The sequence below is a fragment of the Oryctolagus cuniculus genome, chromosome 10 (genome assembly GCF_051225735.1).
Source record: "Oryctolagus cuniculus isolate XC-2025 breed Fujian yellow rabbit chromosome 10, ASM5122573v1, whole genome shotgun sequence".
Taxonomy (NCBI): Eukaryota; Metazoa; Chordata; class Mammalia; order Lagomorpha; family Leporidae; genus Oryctolagus; species Oryctolagus cuniculus.
The window spans coordinates 116167611-116183518 of record NC_142876.1 but is presented as its reverse complement, the minus strand read 5'-3'; the positions used below and the strand labels follow the sequence as shown (position 1 = coordinate 116183518).

General features: G+C 43.5%; 1 protein-coding gene across 16 annotated transcripts in view; it reads right to left on the bottom strand.

The window, feature by feature from the left end:
- Positions 1–15908, bottom strand: part of TMCC1 (transmembrane and coiled-coil domain family 1) — a 223321-nt gene that overhangs the window by 183942 nt on the left and 23471 nt on the right. For 4 of the 16 annotated variants that reach the window (XM_051851755.3, XM_051851752.3, XM_070051062.2 and 1 more), the window contains one exon: positions 8239–8385. The exons of the other annotated variants lie outside the window; for them this stretch is intronic. The gene's annotated coding sequence lies outside the window, so the exon portion shown is untranslated. The remainder of the gene's footprint in view (positions 1–8238; positions 8386–15908) is intronic. 16 annotated transcript variants of the gene reach the window in all.

The following is a 15908-nucleotide window of genomic DNA, read 5'->3' as shown; positions in this document are numbered from 1 at the left end:
CTTCATGTTGTCACAACACTGCAAAATTTTCAGAGGCAAACTACTGTAACAATCTTACTTAACCTTAAGAATAAAAAGGTGATGGCTCAGGAACCAGCGCTGTGGCTCAGTAGGTTAAAGCCACGGTCAGCAACGCCAGCATCCCATATGGGCACTGGTTTGAGACCCGGCTGCTCCACTTCCCATCTAGCTCTCTGCTATGGCCTGGGAAAGCAGAAGATGGCCTGCACCCACATGAGAGACTCAGAAGAAGCTCCTGGCTCCTGGCCAGTGTGGCCAATTGGGGAGTGAACCAGCAGATGGAAGACCTCTGCCTCTCCTCTCTCTGTGTTAACTCTTTCAGATAAATAAATATTAAAACAAGCGATGGCTTAAAGTTACATTTCTTAAAATATATAATTTTATTGCTTAAACTTATTTAAGCACATAAGACATTATTAAGCAGAGAAATGCAAAAATGTAAATACAAACTATTACAATAAATTAATATTCTAGGAACATGTCAACTTTTTTTTGCTCTGACATATTTGCTATTTTATTCATCCCTTCTCCCCTTCCAGAAAAAGAAAAATCTCCAGAACTTTCATGTTTTCCCCCTTCACAATGCCTGACACTATGAGTTGGTATTCAACAAACACACATTAAAAGCCTAAAAAACTTAAAACTTTCCACTAATCATTCCAATAACCATAATCCAGCCCCATAATCATGAAGATTATTTCCCTATAACTACAACTGTGTAATTTTTAGTTTATCAATCACCAATGAAAATCATTTTGGGCACCAAAACAAAAATTTCATGATATAAAGCAAAGTGATAAAGTGATTTAATAGGTGATTTAATCTAACAAAACATCTAATAATTTAAAAATTAAATATGAGGAGCTTCTGTACAAAAACGGGAATTAAGTTTAAGTGGTTGCAAAATAAATTCAAACCCATGCCTAGTTTTTCATAATCTGCATTTTCCGGCCGGCGCCGCGGCTCACTAGGCTAATCCTCCGCCTAGCGGCGCTGGCACACTGGGTTCTAGTCCTGGTTGGGGCGCCGGATTCTGTCTCGGTTGCCCCTCTTCCAGGCCAGCTCTCTGCTGTGGCCCGGGAGTGCAGTGGAGGATGGCCCAGGTGCTTGGGCCCTGCACCCACATGGGAGACCAGGAAAAGCACCTGGCTCCTGGCTCCTGGCATCGGATCAGCGCGGTGCGCCGGCCGCGGCGGCCATTGGAGAGTGAACCAACGGCAAAGGAAGACCTTTCTCTCTGTCTCTCTCTCTGTCCACTCTGCCTGTCAAAAATAATAATAATAATAATAATCTGCATTTTCCATGAACTTTCTGAAAAATCTTCATATGGTAAACATTTTCCAGTCCTTTACTTTCAGGAATCAATTACTCTTTGCTAAGAACCAACCATGGTGGAGCAGCACAGCGGGTAAAGCTGCCACCTGCAGTGCCGGCATCCCATGTGGGCGCCGGTTCGAGACACAGCTGCTCCACTTCTGATTCAGCTCTCTGCTGTGGCCTGGGAAAACGGCACAAGATGGCCCAAGTCCTTGGGCCCCTGCACTCACATGGGAAAACCCGGAGGAAGCTCTTGGCTCCTGGCTTCAGATTGGCACAGCTCCAGCCATTGCGGCCAATTGGAGACTGAACCAGCAGGTGGAAGACCTCTCTCTCTGCCTCTCCTTTCTGTGTGTAACTCTTACTTTCATATAATGGAAACAATAACTTTCTGATTTGTATTTATCCATCATTCCTACATTTTCTATGTTACTTTTATAACCAAAAGACAATAAATCACTTAAAAACATTACTCCACTAACCCAGAAAGTCTCAGACTAAAGCTGAACAAGCATGCTTTTCCAATCATCTTGGTTTTTATGTGTAGTCATACAAAGGAGAAAAATAAATGTTGTTTATTACAAAACTAAGATTTAAGTGACTTTCCTTTAGTATTTTGAGAAGTAGGTAATGAAGGTTAAAAAAATGAGAGCAATAATTTTTAAAGAATTATTATTTAAGACAGGAACTTTGCAAGTAATTTAAAATCTTTCATTGTAAAAAAGAATTAAGATATAATTAGGGAGGCAATGTTTGGCTCAGTGGTTAAGTTACCACTTAGGATGCCCACATCTCATGTCAAGAGTACCTGGTTCAACTTCTATTTTTCCAGATTTTCATTTTACTTATTTGACAGACAGAGACAGAGAGAAATCTTCCATCTACTGGTTTATACTCCAAATAACCACAATGCCAAGCACTGGGCCAGGAGCCAGAAATTCCATCTGAGTCTCCCACGTAGGTGGCAGGGGCAGTTGGGCATCTTCTGCTGCCTTTCCAGGCGCACCAGCAGAAAGCTGGATCAAAAGTGGAGCAGCTAGGATTCAGACGGGTCCAAATGGGATGCCAGCACTGCAGTTGGTGGCTTAACCTGCTGTACCACAACACCAGCCCCATAGCTCAAGTTCTGAGTTCCAGGAACTTTGCTTCTAATCCAGCTTATTGCTAACGTGCACCCTGGGAGGCAGTAGATGATGGGTTGAGTATGTGGGTTCCTGTCGCCCATGGCGGAGACCTGAATTGAGTTCTAGGGTCTTGGCTTCCACCTGGCCCACCTCAGGCTACTGTAGGCATTTGGAAAAGGAACCAGCAAGTAGAAGATAGCTGTCAGTCTTTCTCCACTCACTCTGTCCCCACCATGCCTTTGAAAGAAAATGAAAATAAAATTTTTTTAAAGATACAATTAGGACAACCCAATCTGCAAATAGGGAACAGAGTTCAATAAGCATTTTCTAAAGAAGATATCCAAACAGCCAATAAGTCCATGAAAAGATGCTCATCTTATTAGTCATTATGTAAATGCAAATCAAAACCATGATGTGATACCATTTCACACCCTCTATGATGGCTAAAGTCAAAGTTTAACAAATATCTGTGGGTGTATGTATACATATTTAAGTGTTGAAAAGAATGTGAATAAACTGCAAGCTTCATACATTGCCAGTTGGAATATAAAATAGCCACGACACTTTGAAAAACAGTCCAGAAGTTCCTCAAAAGTGACACCTAACACCTATCATGATTTAGCAATTCTATTTCTAGGCATACACACAAAAACTTCAAACAAAGGCTCATAAGAGCACTATTCCTTTTTTTAAAAAAAATATTTTATTTATTTATTTGAAGGAGAGTTAGAGAGAGGGAGAGGCAGAGAGAGAAAGGTCTTCCACCTACTGGTTCACTCCCCAGATGACCGCAAAGGCCAGAGCTACGCTGATCTGAAGCCAGAAGCTTCCTCTGGGTCTCCCACTCGGGTGTAGGGGCCCAAGGACCTGGGCCATCTTCTACTGCTTCCCCAGGCCACAGTAGAGAGCTGGATTGGAAGAGGAGCAGCCGGGACTCGAACAGGCACCCACATGGGATGCTGACACTGCAGGGCAGCAGCTTACCCGCTATGCTACAGTGCTGGCCCCAACAACATTATTCTTAACAAAAGTGGAATCAACATAAACATCTACCAACTGATGAATGGATACACAAAATGTTTAACATATCCATACAATGGCCTATTTGGCAATAAAAAAAGAATAAAGTATCCATATACTAACAAATGGATAAACCTTGAAAACATGCCAAGTGAAAGAAGCCAAGCACAAAAGACCATGTACTGTATGATTCTACTTACACGAAGTGTCCAGAACAGGCAAATCCACAGAAACAGAATATAAAATAGGTACAAGGTTTCTTTGGGGGTTATGAAAATATTCTGGAATTAAATTGTGACAATGGTTGCATCACTATGAACATACTAAAGAAACCCACTGAAATGAACCTTAAGGTATGTGAAAAATATATCAAAAAAATTTGTGTAAGATGACCTAACAATAGGGAAAATGAGGGTATTGTATAGAGGAACTCTCTATACTAACTTCACAACTTTTCTATAAATTTAGAGCTTCTAAAATAAAAAGATGTATATATGCACATATTAGGAAGCAAGGCAAATAAACACAGATGGGCTAACATAGCACCACACAAGTCTAGAAAAATTCACACAGTGCCTCTGACAAAAAGCTATTGTTTAAATATTAGACGGAAACAAGTGAGATTAGAGTTCATCACATGGTCATACAAAGGCCCATGTAAGAACTGAATTTAAACATCTCAAAAAATCTCATTGCCTTCTTTTTCCTGTTTATATACAAGTTTCCAAGTAAGTTCACTTTTACACAATGCAAAAGCTTCCAGGAAAAATCTGCACAGAAACTATGTATGTGCTGGTAAACAATAATCCCACTTTATGAATTTAAAACCACTAACTGCACCCTGGAAAAGGATTTTATTACAAAAGCTTTGTAACCAGGTTATACAATACCGGTTTCTAAAAGGCTAAAAAGCCCTACTATCTATAGAGCAGACTTTACAGAGTTGAATGCTCAATTCTGATGAAACAGAAAGAAGTCAAGATTTTTTTTTTCATTACTTTTTTTTTTTTTTTTTTTTTTTTTTGACCGGCAGAGTGGACAGTGAGAGAGACAGACAGAGAGAAAGGTCTTCCTTTGCCATTGGTTCACCCTCCAATGGCTGCTGCGCTGATCCGATGGCAGGAGCCAGGTACTTCTCCTGGTCTCCCATGGGGTGCAGGGCCTGAGCACTTGGGCCATCCTCCACTGCACTCCCTGGCCACAGCAGAGAGCTGGCCTGGAAGAGGGGCAACTGGGAAAGAATCCGGCGCCCCGACCGGGACCAGAACCCGGTGTGCCGGCGCCGTGCCGCAGGGCGGAGAATTAGCCTAGTGAGCCACGGCGCCGGCCACATTAGCTTCTTAAATAATAAAGTATTCAAAGTGTTCAACAAGTAGGTGCTGACTGTCAGAGTGAGACAGGAGATTTTCTGGGTGGATGAAAATGTTCTATTTCTTCATCTCATTCATGGTTATAATGTGTACGTATACTTATATTTACATGTGAAAATCCACTGAGCAAAATATAGATCTTAGATTTGTATATTACTAGAAATCATATTTTGATTTTTAAGGTTTTTATTTTTCATTTTTATTTGAAAGGCAGAGAAAGAGATCATTCTCCCAGTTCACTCCCCAAATTCCTGCCACAGCCAGGGCTGGGGCAGACTAAAGCCAGGAACATGGAACTCAATCTGGCTCTCTTACAATGGTGGTAGAGATTCAAGCTGCATCCCAAATGCACATGAGCAGGAAGCTGGATCAGAAGCAAAATAGTAAGACCTGGGGCTGGCACTGCGGCATAGTGAGTAAAGCCACTGCCCATGACACCACCATCCAATATGGGGGCCGGCATATGTCCCAGCTGTTCACTTCCAATCCAGCTCCCTGCTAATGACCTGAAAAAAGCAGCAGAGGATGGCCCAAGCACTTAGGCCCCTGCCAACCACGTGGGAGATCTGGAAGAAGTTCCTGGCTCCTGGCTTTGCCTGGCCCACTGAAAAGTGAACAAGCAGATGGCAAATCTCTCTCAATCTCTTTCAATCTCAATCTCTCTCTATCTCTCTTCCTCTATTTCTCCTTCTAACTCTTCCAAATAAATATATCTTTTTAAAAATTTAAAAAATAAACAAGACTTGAACCCAGCACTTTGATGCGGGCATCTCAAGCAGTGACTTAGTCACTGCCCCAAAAGCCCACCCAAACACATTGATTTTAAACAACAAAATGTTAAAAAAAAAAAAAAAAAAAAAAAAACTGTTTCCATAAATTACTTCATTATCCCAAGGTCTGTGAAGTAAGAGTCAGATTTTGTCTGCCTTTAGGGGGTTAAAAAAAAGTAAAGCTATTTGCTTTGGTATCTCAAAATCAGAAAGACAAAAAACAACCACCCAGGGCCAGTGATGTGGCATAGTAGGTAAAGACATAATGCACACACCCCATGGACGCTGGTTCTGTATCCCAGCTGCTCCAGTTCAATCCAGCCTCCTGCTAGCAGCTTGGGAAAAGCAGTGGAAGATGGCCCAACTGTCTAAGTCCCTGTCCATGAGGGAGATCTGGAAGAATCTCCTGGCACCAGGCTCCTGCAGCCAAATGCAGATTGAATGAGCGGATGGAACATCTCTCTGTCTCTCCCTCTCTTTCTGTAACTCATTAAGAAAAAAAATAAAAGACCTCCCCACTCCATTCTACAGTCAAACCTTTATGCATAGACAGAATCTTGAGTTTCTGCTACCGGGAACAATAAAAGAAAAAGGGTATGAAAACAGAATAAAAGAGTAAGGGAGAAAGGATCAGAACCAATCCTCATTAAGTCACCTAGAATAAGGTAACAGTCATAGGAAACACATCAATATTCTCTTCATCCTCAACACACTGCTAAGTGCCAAATTCTTTTGTTTGTTCAAAGATTTATTTAAAGGCAGAGTGACAGATCACCACCCACTGGTTCACTCCCCAAATGCCCACAATGCCTGGGGCAGGGGCAGGCCAAAGTCAGGAGGCCAGGAACTCTATCTGGTCTCCCATCGGTGTGGCAGGGACCAAAGTTCTTGGACCATCACTGCTGCTTCCCAGGATGCATTACCAGAAACCTGGATCCAAAGTGAAGGAGCTGCAAGTGGTGATAGCTTAACACTTTGCACCACAAGATCTATCCCCCAAATGCCAAGTCCTTGTCTACAAAAGAGAAAATTCTTTTTATCTAGAATTAGTAAAATATTGCAAAGATGTCAAAAAAAAAGTAGTTCTCAGGTTCACATTCCCTCTAAAATCTATCACAGAGCTACCTCTTGCATCCTTCAGTTTTCCTTTAAGAGTTCTGAGGTTCTATACCCTCAATGTACTTTTACCCTTTACTTCTCACCATTGACATGTTTACAGAGAGGTGAGTAGTGTACATAACCCTAATAGAGTAATATAAAACTTGGCTCTTACTTCACAGTCACATAATTTCAGCATTTGCCTAGATCTGAGCAATATTCACTTACAAAGAAACTAAGTAATAGTGCTCATTTACAAATACATACCTATACAGTGGACATACACAAGGGGCTTTCATAAAGTTCATGGAAAATGCCTGTTGTGAAAAAACTGAAACTTGTCTTTGAATTCATTTTTCCACAATCTTTCTGAAGTACCTGTGTATGTTCGCATACACTCAGAAACCTAATACTACCTTATAAAAGTGAAATAGTATGGGAAGAAATAGTTCTTGTTACCTAAATTCTCAACCCCACTGTCTCACAACACTAATATTTTAATGAACTTATAGTCAGAATTATAATGATCAACCTGGTTAAAATTAGCACCTTCCATTTTCTTTCTTTCTTTTTTTTTTTTTTTTTTGGACAGGCAGAGTGGACAGTGAGAGAGAGAGACAGAGAGAAAGGTCTTCCTTTTGCCATTGGTTCACCCTCCAATGGCCGCCGCAGCCGGCGGGCTGTGGCCAGCGCACTGCAGCTGGTGTATCGCGCTGATCGAAGCCAGGAGTTAGGTGCTTCCTCCTGGTCTCCCATGCGGGTGCAGGGCCCAAGGACCTGGGCCATCCTCCACTGTACTCCCGGGCCATAGCAGAGAGCTGGACTGGAAGAGGGGCAACCGGGACAGAATCCGGCGTCCCAACCGGGACTAGAACTCGGGGTGCCGGCGCTGCAGGCAGAGGATTAGCCTATTGAGCCATGGCACCGGCCAGCACCTTCCATTTTCAGCAGAAAAGTCTCTATGCAAACTAAATTAATACCAATGAGTTATTTCTTAAAGATATCAGGGTAAGAGAACTGAAAGAACATTTGCAACAAGTTTCCTGATAATGCAGATCTTCGGAGGCAGCAAATGATGGCTCAAGTACTCAGGTCCCTGTCACCCCTGTGGGAGAGTCAGTTTGAGTTGTAAGCTCCTGGCTTCATACTAGCCCAGCCCTGGCTATTGCAAACAACTGGGAAATAAGCCAGCAAACAGAAGATATTTCTATTTCTCTTTGTCTCTCTCTCTCTCTCATTCTGCTTTTCAAATAAATACAAATATATTTTGAAAAATTTAAACAGAAGATACACAGAACGTCCCTCATGGCAAAATATCTTTACCAACAACAGTGACAACCATTTATCCATTTTGTAAACACCATACTTACTCCATGTCAGGCAATGTATTAGGCTCAGGAACTACAAAGAAATGTAGATGTAAGTGATACATTTGTCTAATTGGGGTAGAGAGAAAAATAAGCTAACACAAGGTTAGGGGTGTGGGGTGTGGGGGAAGCACAGAGGAGGAGCACCTACCCTAACTGGGAGGGTCAGGGAATCAGTCCAACCTCACACTTTCCCAAACAGTATGAGCTGCAGAAAACTCAGGCTTCTCATCATCATGGAAACATGCTGTTCTCAACACTGGTCTCTGACTGAGATAAACATTTCCCAAAGTTATGCCTGAGGCAAAAACAAACAAGCAAAGAAAAACAAAAGGCATTTAATGTGTTCCTATTTACGTAAAATTATAACACATGTATTATCAAAAAAACATATATAGAATGATGTGTACAAAACAATTTCAGGTTGTCTCAACTTCTTTGTACCTATCTGCATTAATTTTTATGAATACTCCAGGGGCCAGCGCTGTAGTGTAATGGGTAAGGGTGCCAGTTCGAGTCCTGGCTGCTCCATTTCTGATCTAGCTCTTTGCTGTGGCCTAGCAAAGCAGTAGAAGATGGCCCAAGTCCTTGTGTCCTTGCACATGCGTGGGAGACCCGGAAGAAGTTCCTGGCTTCTGGCTTCGGATCAGCACAGCTCCGGCCATTGCAGCCAATTGGGGATAAACCAGCGCATGAAAGACCTCTCTGCCTCTCCTTCTCTCTAACTTTCAAATAAAATAAACAAACCTTAGGAAAAAAAAAAAAAAAAAAAGAATACTCCAGAGTTCGGCATTGTGGCGGCAGGGGCAGGGGGGGTCGGTAAACAGCCACTTGGGATCCTCGCCTCCCATATCAAAGTGCCTAGGATCAAGTCCCACCACTGCTGCTGCTGCCTTTTTTTTTTTTTTTTTTTTTTTTAAGATTTATTTATTTGAAAGGCAGAGTTACACAGAGGGAGAGGATGAGAAATAGAGAGAAGCCTTCCATTTGCTGGTTCATGCCCCAAATGGCCACAATGGCTGGAGCTGGGCAGATCTGAGGCCAGGAGCTTCTTCCAGGTCCCCCGTGTCGGTACAGGGGCCCAAACACTTGGGCCATCTGCCACTGCTTTCCGAGGCCAGAGTAAAGAGGTGGATCGAAAGAGGAGCAGCCGGGACATACGCCAGCGCCAATATGGAATGTGAGCACTGCAGGTGGCAGCTTTAACCACTATGCCACAGTGCCAGGCCTACCCCACCCCACTGCTTCAGATACAGCTTCTCACCTGGACTCCTGTCACCCAGATGCGAGACCCAGATGAGAGTTCCCAGCTTCTGGCTTCACCCTGGTCCAAGTCTGGCTATTTGGGGAGTGAGCCAGCAAATGGCAGTTCGTTCTCGTGTTCTCTCTCTCTCTCTCTCTCTCTCTCTCTCTCTCGGCTTCTCCCTCTGTCACTTTGTCTTTCAAATAAACAAATCCTAACAAACAAAACTCAGGCAAACTTTTTATCCCATTCTAACCAAGGTGAAACAGGGCATGCAGTACACAGAAGGTGAATACATTATTACTTTATTGCTGTACCTGTATATCAATCTGATTTCCCAGATCAGAGGATTATTCATCACATAGGGGAAACCAATGCAGCATTTAGTACTAGAGGTCTTTGTTTTAACCTTGTAAGAAGGAGCAATTCTGGGAATTTTCTAGAGAAGAAAAACAGCAACCAAATCCTAATAGGCTGTTATTTCCAGACCTGTAACTCATTTTTTAGGCGATGGAAAAACACAGAATGGCTTCTGAGCTAAGGATTAACAACTAGTTTGGTTTTCTAACAAGGTATCTATGGTGGTTTTGTAATGCACAGACAGGGAGAGGTAAAAGCAAAGAGATGTGCTAGAAGGTTTTGATTGTATTCAGGAAAAAACATCTAAAGAAATACATCAAAATGTTATTAGCAGGAGTGCTGGGAAATGACAACATAGGCAGTCTTCTACTTTGCATATTACATACGTCTATTATCTTTGCACTGTTTAAAATAAGCACGTGTTAAATTTATCACCACAATAACCCAAAGTGGGGGAGGCGGTAGCAGCTTAAGGCCGAGACTACAAACTCCACATAGGCAGAAAAATCATGTGTCTTATTACTACATGCCTAGTATCTTGTACAGTGCCTGACACATAAACTGAGGGTACTACAAAAAGCTCATGGAAAAACGGAATTAAAAAATAGATTGAGGAGCAGAAATTTGGCCCAGCAGTTGAGACATATCAGAGTGCGTGGGTTTGAATCTAATCTCTGCTTCCAATTCCAGCTTCCTGCTCTTGCACACCTTGGGAGGTGGGAGATGACGGCTTAGGTACTTGGGTCCCTTCACTTACATCCAACTGGGAGACCCAGACTGAGCTCCTGGCTCCCAGCTTCACCCTGGCCCAGCCCTGGCTGCTGTAGCCATTGGGGAAGCTAACCAGCAGATGGTAAATGGTCTGTATCCGCCTTTCAGTTAAGTAAAAAATGAGTTATAATTTTTTAAAACGGTAAATTAATATTGGTACAAGAGGTCTTTTTTTTTTTTTTTTTTTTTGACAGGCAGAGTGGACAGTGAGAGAGAGAGAAAATGAGAGAAAGGTCTTCCTTTTTCCGCTGGTTCACCCCCTAATGGCTGCTGTGGCCCGCGCACCTCACTGATCCGAAGCCAGGAGCCAGGTGCCCCCTCCAGGTCTCCCATGTGAGTGCAGGGCCCAAGCACTTGGGCCATCCTCCACTGCACTCCCTGGCCACAGCAGAGAGCTGGACAGGAAGAGGAGCGACCGGGACAGAATCCGGCGCCCCGACCGGGACTAGAACCCAGGGTGCCAGCGCCGCAGGCAGAGGATTAGCCTGTTGAGCCGCGGCACCAGCCACAAGAGGTCTTTTGAAAGACATTTGGAAAATGCATATTATGAAAAACTTTGCGTGGATTTCAAAAATTTCTGCATTAAAATAAAAAATCTATTAGTTCCATTTTTCCACAAATTGTTCAAGCACCCTCATAGGTGTTTAATGCATAGGTCAGAATAAATGAGTAAGAGAATGAGTGCATATGATGAAACATCCATGGGGTGGGGCTTGCACTGTGGCACAGCAGGAAAAGCAGCCACCTGTGATGCTGGCATCCCATATGGGTGCCAGTTTGAGTCCTGGCTGCTCCATTTGTGATCCAGATCTCGGCTAACAGCCTGGGAAAGCAGTAGAAAAGATGGCCCAAGCGTTTCAGCCCCAACTATCCACATAGGAGATCCAGATGAAGCTCCTGACTCCTAGCTTCAGCCTGACTCAGCCCTGGGTGTTGTGACCATCTGGGGAGAGAACTAACTATATGGAAGATCAATCTCTGTCTCTCCCTCTCTCTCTGTAACTCTATTACAAAATAAGGCAATAAATCTTTTTTAAAAACATCAACATGGAAAAAACATTTCAAAAGAAATAAAGAGGGGCTAGCACTGTGGCGCAGTGGGTTAAAGCCATGGCCCGCAGCGCCGGCATCCCATATGGATGCTGATTCAAGTCCCGGATGCTCTGCTTCTGATCCAGCTTTCTGCTATGGCCTGGGAAGGCAGTAGAAGGTGGCCCAAGTCCTTGGGCCCTTGCACCTGCATGGGAGACCGGGAAGAAGCTCCTGGCTCCGGATCAGCTTAGCTCTGGCCATTGTAGTCATTTGGGGAGTGAACCAGCAGATGGAAGACCTGTCTTTCTCTGGCTCTGCCTTTCTCTGTAACTCTGACTTTCAAATAAATAGAGGAGAGGAGAGGAGAGGAGAGGGGAGGAGAGGGGAGGGGAGGGGAGGGGAGGGGAGGGGAGGGGAGGGCAGGGGAGGGCAGGGGAGGGCAGGAGAGGGGAGGGGAGGGGAGGGGAGGGGAGGGGAGGAAGACAGACAGAAAGAAAGAAAGAAATTAAAAATCTCTAGTTTTGAATGGCCAGCTAAATAAATGATGAGCTATTAATCAACATAAGTCAAACTAGAAAATTTAGGTATAAAGGAATGCAAAGAGATCACACAAAATGCCAATAAATCTGGTAGAAGACACGTTAAGTTTCAGGAAGCAGCATCAGATGGAGCTGTCTCCCAGTCAGTAGGGAAAGCCATCCATATAAAGTTTAACCACCACATACCATGGTTTATGGACTCTTACTCAACAGTACACTTTGTACATATCAAAATAGAATTCACCCACTATTCTGGATGCACTAAGATCCTAAACTGACCTTTACCACCACTGATTTCTGAATTTAAGGTTATAAAGTAAGTGGCCAGCATTGTGGCATAGCAGGTGAAGTCACTGCCTGCAATACTAGCATTCCATATGGGCTGGGGTCCCTGGTCCCAGCTGCTCCACTTCCAAATCAGCTCCCTGCTAATGGCCTGGGAAGGCAGCAGAAGACAGCCCAAGTGTTTGGGCCCCTGCCAAACATTTGTAAGACCAGGATGAAGCTCCTGGCTCTGGCCCGGGCTAGACATGGTGGTTGGAGCCATCTGGGAAGTGAAACTGCAAATGGAGTATCTCCTTCTCTCCCTCTGACTTTTTCTGTAACTCTAACTTTCAAATAACTAAATAAATCTTTAAATAAATAAATAAGTACTCGTTAACTCAACAGGAGGTCTAAATCTTTATCCTAAATTAAGTTTCTTAATCCTCCTTTGCCTCCTCACTGCTCTTGGGGCTCAAAAACAATATGCTTCTTTGGATTCCAAACCAGGAACACTTGAGGAGCAGCAAATACAGGCAAGGGCTTTCCCTGAAGCTTCTTTATCTCCCAAAGACGAACACATCTGCCTCTAAAAAGTTCTTACTGCAATTTCACTCAATTAAATTCATATCACAGAGGAACACATTAAAATCAAATACCACATGTAGAGCCCAGAAGAACTTTGTCCCAAGTCATTGTGTGTTCTCTAGATCCATCATCTTAAAAGTTATTCACTTAGGCTACAGTTGTGGTGCAGTGGGCTAAGCCACCCCTGCAACACTGGCATTCCATATAAGCGTCAGTTCTATTCCTAGCTGCTACACTTCTGATCCAGATCCCTACATTGTGCCCAGGAAAGCACTGTTTGGGTTCTTGATGGCACATGTGAGGGGTTCTAGAATCCTGGCTTCCAGCCGGCCCAGCCCTGGCCATTGTGACCATTTGGGGGAATAAATCAGCATATGGAAGATCTTTCTTTCTCTTTCTCTCTCCTCTAATACTGCCTTTCAAACAAGCAAATAAAACTTTTTTAAAAATTACGTACTAACCCTGTAAAAGAGCCTACTAGCTCATTCATTCCCTCACTGCTATGAGCCCTGACCACTAGGTATATGAGTTTCATATTTTGTATGGCTCTTACACATGTATCCATATTAATAAATTTGTGTTTTTTCCTCATTAAGCCACCAACTGTCAGTTTGTTTCAAGAGACTCAAACCTTCAAAGGCAAAGTATGATCTTTCCTCTATTGCCATAATAACAGAAAACATACACAGAATCGTTTTTTCATTTTAGTTGTAGATATGAAATCTAGAAGAACACCAATGTTTGGGACAGCAACAAGTGACATTAGTTTTAAATGTAAATGTCTTTTCATTTTTATAGCCAGTTCTGCCACCTTATTTAAGGCTACAACAAAGCCTAACTAACAAAACACTGGAAAAGAAAAAAAATTTTTTTTTTTTTTTTAAGTTTTGTTTGAGATGCAGAAAGGAAGGATGGGAGAAAGGGACGGAGAGGAAGGGGGAGAGGGAGACAGAGACAGGGAGTGTGAGCTCACTCCTATCCACAGGTTCTCTTCCCAAATACCTGCAAGGGTCAGAACCGAACCAGGTGGATGCTAGAAGCTGAAGTCAATCCAGGCCTCCCACACGAGTGACATGACCCAATTCCTTGAGCCATCATTGCTGCCTCCCAGGGTCTGTATTAGCAGGAAGTTTGGATTAGGAGCCAGAGGCAGGTATTGAACCCAGGTACTCCCACACGGCAGTGAGTTTCTTCATCACTAGGCCAAATGCTGTCTCAAACAGTTATTTTTGCAAAGTGAAAAAGAAAAACCAATTGTTCTGATTATTTCAAAGAACAACACAAATGCTCCAACTACAGAAATTAACCTTGAGTAAAATTAGAAATTTGACAATCATCAGCCGGTGCCGTGGCTCAATAGGCTAATCCTCCGCCTTGCGGTGCCGGCACACCGGGTTCTAGTCCCGGTCGGGGCGCCGGATTCTGTCCCGGTTGCCCCTCTTCCAGGCCAGCTCTCTGCTGTGGCCAGGGAGTGCAGTGGAGGATGGCCCAAGTGCTTGGGCCCTGCACCTTCATGGGAGACCAGGAGAAGCACCTGGCTCCTGGCTTCAGATCAATGCGGTGAGCCGGCCGCAGCGCGCCGGCCGCAGCAGCCATTGGAGGGTGAACCAACGGCAAAGGAAGACCTTTCTCTCTCTCACTGTCCACTCTGCCTGTCAAAAAAATAAAAAGAAAAAAAGAAAAAAGAAAAAAAAAATTGACAATCATCAACATCTATACCTCACTATATTTAAAATTCACTATCAAAACATGACATAACAAGGAAAATACATAAAAATTTTGAAAAAGTTTGGTCAACTGGCCAAATTTTTCTACACTTAACAAAAAATAAATAGTGCCTTATGTTACAGCACAATGAGCTAAGCTACTGATTGCGACACCAGTATCCCATATCTGAGTGCCAGCTCGAATCCCAGCTGCTCCACTTCCAGTCCAGTTCCCTGCTAATGTGCCCAGAAAAGCAGTGGATGATGGCCTGAAGAACTTGAGTCTCCGCTACCCATGTGGAAGACCCGGATGAAGTTCCTGGCTCCTGGCTTTGGCCTACCCCAGACCTGGATGTCGTGGCCATTTGGGGAGTAAACCAGAAGATCAAAGGCATCTCTCTCTCTCCCTCTCTCTCTGCCTTTCAAATAAACAAATCCTTTAAAATAAATAAGTCAATAACTTAGGCTTTCCCTGGACCTGAACGGTACTGCACATAATACCATTTAGGGATATAAATGACCAGGAAAAAGATCATGCTATGAAGCCCACACTCCACCCTATTTGGGCAGGTTTTTGTTTTTAAAGATTTATGTATTTTTTTTTTAAAGTAGAGTTATATAGAAAGAGGAAGGGACAGAGAGATCATCCATCCACTGTTTTACTTCCCAAATGGCTGCAAAGGCTGAGGTTGAGCCAGACCGAAGTCAGAAGCCTGGAACTCCATCCAGGTCTCCCACATGTGGGATGTCAGCGCTACAGACAATGCCTTAACCCACTGAGCCACAGAGCCAGCCCTACAGACAGATTCCTTAAAACATGTCTAGGATCCAGCGTTGTGATTTATCAGGCCTGTGATGCCAGCGTCTCTCGTGAGTACCAGTTTGAGTCTGGTTGCTCCACTTGTGACCCAGCTACCTGCTAATATGCTTAGGAAAGCTGTGGAGGATGGCCTGATGTGGGAATTAGAAGACTCTGTTCTAGCCCTTGAATGCTGTCAACTAACTGTGTGACCCAAATTGAGTTTCATTTCTTCGTTGTTTTTTGGTCTAAAGATGTATTTATTTATTTGAAAGGTGGAATAACAGAGCTAGAGAAAGAGATGTCTACTCTTTGCTGGTTCAGTTCACAGAAACCTGCAATAATCAGGACTAGGCCAGGATGAAGTCAGGAACCTGCAACACCACTGGGGTCTCCCACAGGAGTGACAGGAACTCAGGTGCTGCCTCCCGGGTACGATAGCAGGAAAGTGAATCAGAGGTGTGGAATAGCCAGGACTTGAACTGGACACTTAGATGAGGGTTTCATCTGCTGTGCCACAAC